The 7,033-nt window shown below is 42.1% G+C and overlaps 1 protein-coding gene across 1 annotated transcript in view; it reads left to right on the top strand.

Annotated features, from left to right (window-relative positions):
• Positions 1-1,456: 1,456 nt before the first annotated feature.
• Positions 1,457-7,033, top strand: part of TXNRD1 (thioredoxin reductase 1) — a 91,201-nt gene continuing 85,624 nt past the window's right edge. The window contains exon 1 of the mRNA XM_027872314.1: positions 1,457-1,603. The gene's annotated coding sequence lies outside the window, so the exon portion shown is untranslated. The remainder of the gene's footprint in view (positions 1,604-7,033) is intronic.

The following is a 7,033-nucleotide window of genomic DNA, read 5'->3' as shown; positions in this document are numbered from 1 at the left end:
TGGTAGAGGAAATTATTTCCCTAGAGCTTCTACAGTGATGAAATCAGGGGCAACTAAGTGGCTCAGTGGATAGAGCTCTGGCCTTGGAGTCAGGAGGACCTGGGTTCAAATCTGGTCTCAGACACACAACACACAACACTTACTAGCTGTGTGACCTTGGGCAAGTCGCTTAACCCCGATTGCCTAGGCAAAAGCAAAAATAAAAAATAATATAAAATTACAATGATGAAATCACCCATCTGATCCGTCTCCAGAATCCTGTAGAGCACTTCCACATCATCCCTTCTTAGTAAGCTTATCTATCCATCCTTTTTCCTGAAGACCTCTGGTCAGGTAAGGACCCATTGCCCCCCAGAGCATCTCATTCTGCTTAGGTGCAGCTCTGATAGTCAAGATGTTTGCTCCTTACATTCAGGAGTGTGCTGGTGTCAGATTAAACCGGCTTGCAAGCCCTTCGTTAAATTTTCATTTATACCTTGGACAATCAGCAAATCCTGCAGAGCAGGGCTTCATTTATTCTTTTACTGATTGTCTGGACTCCAGAAAGTGATAAAGAAAATGTTAACAACATAGTTTAAACTTAAATTGTGTTTGTGTATATATATATATTTTTTCTTCTGGAGTGTTGTTGGTTGTTAACTGTTTACCAGCACACCCCGCTTATGTCCAACACCATGTAGACAGTGGGTAAATATACACAATGTAGTATGCTAGAAAGAGCATTGACTTTGAAATCTAAGGATTGGGATTCAAATCTTGGTTCTATTGCCTATGTGACCTTGGGCAAATCTTCAGTCTCTCAGGGCCTCAGTTTCCTCATCTGTACCATGAGAGAGTTTGACTAGACCAGGGGTTCTTAACCATTTTTGTGTCCTGGTTCTGTTAGGCAGTGTGGGGAAGCCTGTGGACCCTGTCTCAGAATTGTGTTCTTAAATGCATGATATAAAATGGAAAGGGTTACAGAGGAAACCAATTATGTTGAGATACAGTCATCAGAATATTTTTTAAAAAATCAGTTCATGGACCCCAGGTTAAGACGGCACCCAAGATGGTCCCGTGACTGAGCCTTGAGGAGAACTCGGCATTCTGAGAGGTAGAACCGACCCTTTCCTACCTGTCCCAGGCTGAGCCCAGGCTGCAGAGTTCTGGCGCCCCAGTTTCAAGGTTATGGAGTGAGTCACCAGTGATGAGCAGAATCCGGCCCGTTTTTAGAGCTAAATATAAAACCTGGATAATCCATGCTCATAGATCTTCCATGCTGTCCTATTTACTTCTCTTCTTCCCTTTCTGATAAACCCCTTTGGGGCTAAAGTGACAGGGTTTTTCTTCCCCAGGGAAACCTAATATTAGCACCCCACTCGTCCAGTATTTTCCTTTGTGGTAATTACCTTCTTTGCTTCCTTCTGTCTCAGTGAGGGCTCATCACCACAATGGCACTCAGGTAGAAAACAGGAACCCAGCAGTGATTGCCAGCAGCACGAGGGATACCTCAGCACCCCTTCCTAATACTGTCAACACAAAGCTGGGGAGTGAGGTGCAGGCCTTCTCCGACGCCAGCTCTGCCGTGGCCTTCCCCAGTGGTTCGGACCCTCTCTTGGTGAAGGTAAGGTTAGAACTTCCACAGGGGAAGGGACGATGGAGTCTCAAGTGTGGTGTGGTGGGGAGATCCCTGGATTGGGTTGAATCAGAGGATAGGGTTCAAACCCAAGCTTTCACCTGTTACCTATATGACCTTGGGCAAAATCAGTTCATGGGCCTCGGTTTCCTTATCTGTAAAATGCAGAGACTGGACTATATAACAGCTGAGTTCCTTTAGGGACCTGTGATACTAGATCTGTTTTCTTGAGGGTAAATAATTGGATTTCTCTGCAAACTGGAGTGTGTGTAGGTGTGAATTGTTTATGTTCAGTAATCCAGGGATTGGCCACTTGAGGGAACAGAATATTGCTTGAGTAACCTTGGAATCTGCTAGGTATTCTTAAGTGGGCTGGTATTCAGAGAGGGGGAAAGTGGGCATTATCTTAGAAGATCAATTGATTTTTTTTGCCTCTCCCTATAGAAAGAGTCCCTTCAGGGAAGAGACTCATTTGGCTAGACTAGTTAGGAACTGGATTGCTTCATCTTAGAGAAGAGATTGTATTTCCTCTTGGGTCCTACACCCTGACTTCAAGTCTTAGATGTAGAAAATGAGGGCTAAGGGTAGTGAGGTGGTGCAGTGGATAGAGCACCGGCCCTGGATTCAGGAAGACCTGAGTTCAAATGTGACCTCAGACACATAACACTTACTAGCTGTATGACCCTGGGCAAGTCACTTAACCCCATTGCCTAGCCAAAAAAAGGAAAATGAGGGCTGTGGGTAGGAGGGTATTTGTAACTGATTAGCTCCATAGAATGAAATATCCCAGCTATCTCTGTTGAGCCAAATTAGGTAAATCTATCCCAACAATCAGGCTCTAGGTTTTTTCGGAATTCTTAGGAAAACCATTTGCTATCACTTTCCTTCTGTTTGGCCTCAACCCCCTTCCAACAAAGTAGTCAAGTTAAGTAAGAGAAAACAACACAGTAGCTATGTCTACGGGAGGGTCTATACCTTATTTCTTACCTGTAATCCACCACCTCTGTGTTGAAAGGAGAGAGGATTATTTCGCTGTGAGTCCTCTGGAATTAAGATGACAGACTTGTTTTCTTGAGTATAAATCATTGGATTTCTCTGTAGGCTAAGGGGTGTGTAGTATGAATCGAGCAATAATACAGAGAATAAAATGGTTCAGAGATGTGTCTGATCATACGTGTAGAGCTGGAAGGTCTAGAGACCATCTGGTCCCATCTCTTTATTTTACTGATGAGGAAACTGAGGCCTGGACAAGATCTTTCTCCAGTGCTCTAAAACCTATATGTATACCAACATCTTGACAGGCCCAGGGCCCTATGAAGTTAGAAAGGACCATGGGGGCCATTTTGAAGAAGAGGACACAGGAGCCCAAGGCATCTAGACTAGAAGGATTGGGTTTTTTTGTTATTGTCCTCTGTGGAAAGGACCCTTCAGGAAACAGCTTCACAGAAGAAAACTGTGTCTTGTGGCCTACCTGCTGAGGAACTTGGTAGTCAAGTGATTTCCCAAGGCCACACAGGACACAGGGAGCATCGCTGTAAAATGAAGGAGTGATGGGATTCACAGAGGTCGGAGAGGACAAGCATGAGACAGAGGCCATCGGATCTGGTGATATGGAAGTCACTGGGGAGTGGGTGGTTTTAATGCAGTGAGACATGGGACAACCATTTCAGGAGCTCAAAAAAGAAAACCTTGATAATGTAGCTTGTTCTTTCTATGAGATATCAACAAGCAGGAATTTTCTTGTAGGAATGCTCCTATCTTGGCAAATGGGCACGTCAGCTTCTCAGAACACGCCCATCTCTCAGATTCTCACCTCATGAACATGAAAATTAGTCATTCTGGGGTCCTGAGGGTTAAGTCGGTGTCTTGTGTTCTTGGGTGGCATCTATGCCTCCAACGTTGCTGTTCATGTCTCTTCTCCAATTGTTGTGAATTCTAATTTCTCCTCTCCATTTCCCCTTCATTTTGATCTTATCGACTCATTTAGTAATTATAATTTTATCTGATTTAGCCTGTGAGAAAAGCAGAGTAGAACAACTTTGTTTTTCCTGTTAATACTGGTGTTAATTAATGGAGGGTTTTCTTTCTGGAATGAGTAATATAATTTGCCTCAGTTCAAGTTGGGAAATACCCATGAATAAATGAACTTTTATTCTAGGTTGGTTTCCCATTGGTTGTACAACATATCCTCTGTGCAGCTACCCATTGATTATATAATACCTTTAAAGGGGTATTTAAAGGAGTGGATTTCTTTTTTTTGGGGAAGGAATACCTTCTTCTTTTTGAAATATGGTCCGATCTGTCAACAGATTTTGTCATCCTAGATCACTTAGCTAAACTGGAGAAGCTAATTGTCAGTGTGATGAATTTTTCAACCAAAACAACTTTTGGGTCATAGGATCTAGCTGTGTGACTCAGGGCAAGTCACTTAACCGCTGTCTGCCTCAGTTTCCTAATCTGTAAAATGGTGATAAGAATAGCACCTTCCTTCCAGGATTGTTGTGATGATAAAATGAAATATTATTTGTAAAATGCTTGTGTTGTATAAATATAGCTGATAATATCATCATCATCATCATCATCATTATCATTGTCATCATCCCTGAACTAGAGCTGGCAGGTTCATCAGAGGTATTAAGTTCAGTTTGTTGGCATTTGAGATGAAGAACTGAGGTCTAGAGGTTAAGTGACTTGTCCAAGGTTTGGCACAGCCTGTATTTGAAGCTGGGTCCTTTGTCCCCAAATCTGGCACTCTTTCCATAGTCCCATGAGGTCACCAAGTCTTAGGTTGGTTGAGATCTGGGCTGGTGGTCAATGGAAGGATGGTCCATGCCCAGGAAACCTCAGTATCTTGCTGGAACAAAGCAAGTTTTATCCTTAGCTGAGTTACCAAAGTTCCATTGTGCTCAGCTGTTAATGAGCAAAGACAATTGATCCAGTGGGTGCCTTTCTTTGGAAATTTAGATCTAATCTAATGAAGATTGAACGCATATTCAAAGGAAGCAGTTTAGAGCCATACTTCATGATGGTGTAGTGGTGACATGGGGTCTTGCAAACTTTGCCAGACACAAATATACAATTTCTGGAGTTGTAAAGTGGGGCAAATCAAGTCAGTAAGCATTTATTCAGTGCCTTCTATGTTATAGGCATTGTGTTAAGTGCTTAGGATACAGAGAAAAGCAAAACCAGTCCCTGCCCTACAAACGTACAAACAATGTACAATCAAGGTATAGATGGGGTAAATTGGAGAGGGATTTCCAATCGTTCTGGATGACAATTTGGAATGATTCCTGAAAAGCCACCAAACCATTTGTACCCTGACCTAACTGTCCCTTTTCTGAGCATATACTCCAAGGAGGAGTTATAGAGGAAGGTCTCCCATATACCACAATATTCATAGTAGCAACAAATTGTTTCTAGTTTTTTTTGTTTTTGTTTTTTTTGCAATTGCAAAATAAGTTACCCATGAATTAACAGAGGGCTACACAAGCCAGTATACAAGCAGAATGGAATCTTATCAAACCATAAGAAATGAAATATGAGCAATTGAAGGAGCCATGAGGAAGCTAGCAACACTCAAAGGCAATTGACCTCAGGTACAGGTCTGTAGCTTGGCTGGCCCCGAGGATAAAAAGAATAATTCAAAGTCATTGCGTTCTAGGAGTTTTTATTCTTCTGAGATTGTCGTAGACCCTTTAAAGTATAAGGTTGTCTATTTGGCTGAAAGGAAAGCCAGCACCTCCAATATCTCAGATAGAGATCTTCAGTCTCAGAATGAAAATAAATGCTGGATCAGCCTGGCTTAAGGCATTTCTAGAGATTGGATTATCTTTGCTCTGGTAACCTAGAAAACTTATCTTATCGCATCCTGAAAATTAATCGCTATCGAGTCAAATTTTAATAAGCTGCTTAAGGTGATGTTATCAAATGACGTAAGATACAGAAAGAATTTAGAGATTTATTATTATTATTCTGCAGTTTCTTACTCTATAAAGCAGCCTCAGTTTGGATCACAGAATTAGAGGGAAAGGGACCTTAGGGCGTATCTAATCCAATTCTCTCATTTTACTGATGGGGAAACTGAGGCCCAGAGAGGTGATTTTGCCTAATGTCACCCAGCAGCCAGCAGTCAGAAGAGCTGGGATTCAAACTCAGGTCTTTGAACTCCCAATTCATTGCTGTCCATTCCATCTCTCTTACTCTTTTTTTTCTCACTGTGGTAGCTCTCTGTCACTTCCAACTCTGGAATCCTAAGTATCATCCTCTTTTTTTTTTTTTGGTGAGGCAGCAGGGTTAAGTGACTTGCTCAGGGTCACACAGCTAGTAAGTGTCAAGTGTCTGAGGCTGGGTTTGAAGTCAGGTCCTCCTGACTCCAGGGCCGGTGTTCTATCTAAGATGAGTGCAAGACTCATCTTGCCTTGGCATTTAATTTTTGGCTACTTTGAGTCATAATTTTTTTGAGGTGTAGGAATGTGCATCCAAACTTCCATGAAGACTGGTGTTAGACTTATATAAAAAAGGTTTAAGATATGAAAAGCATCTGAATGCACCTTTTTACAGTCATAGAGCACAAGACTTTGTCCATAATAGATTAATCAGTCAATCAACAGTCAGCTGTTAAGAGCTTACCATGTGCCAGGCCCAGAGAATATTAACAAAAACAAAACAGTCCCTGCCTTCACATAGTTTTGCCTTCCGTATGAAGAAATAACAACAACTGTGGCTGAATGGATAGAATGTATTCTTTCTGTAAGGGGGCATAACATGCAGAAGGGATCTCTAGAAAGCTAGGAAGCCCTGAATTCCAGTTCCACCACGTCTTGGCAGACTCAGGCAGCTCTCAGGAGAAGTCACTGAGGTGCCAACTTGCACTGGAAGAGGGTGTGTCCGCATCTGGAAGTTCCCCGTGCCAGTGAAATCACAGATTCAGTCTCCAGTCCAGTCTCTATAACCTGTAATGAAAGCTGTAATAGAAACTTTAAACTTTTTAAACACCTGAGTCATACTCTATGAATAACTGGGGAGTCTTAATGGGCTGGAGGATCTCAACTGGCTTGCCTCTAAAGACGACAGATTCTACGCTTCACTGCCTGTTCATTTGTTGGAATTGAATTTACATTTGGGCATATGATTTATGTAACTGATACTGAGTAGGCCGGTAATAATTCCTTGCACTCCGTAGATTGTGAGTTTCTCCTCCGGGTCTCTGAGTGTTCGCAAATACTAATTAAGTCTACCATAGTTAGAAAGGTGCTGGTAAACATGATGCCCATTTTACAGAGGGGGCATACTGAGTCACTCCAGTTTGCCATAGATTATTTGAAGACACCCAAGTGAGTCGTGAGGACAGGAGAGGGAGAGGGGGAAGGGACCTAGAAATCTTATATTATTTAGTTTAGTTTAGTTTTTTTTTTTAAT

The sequence above is a fragment of the Vombatus ursinus genome, unplaced genomic scaffold, assembly GCF_900497805.2.
Source record: "Vombatus ursinus unplaced genomic scaffold, bare-nosed wombat genome assembly UNPS02003292.1, whole genome shotgun sequence".
Lineage (NCBI taxonomy): Eukaryota > Metazoa > Chordata > Mammalia > Diprotodontia > Vombatidae > Vombatus > Vombatus ursinus.
The sequence above is the reverse complement of the archived record's forward strand: the minus strand, read 5'-3'. Positions and strand labels throughout refer to the sequence as shown.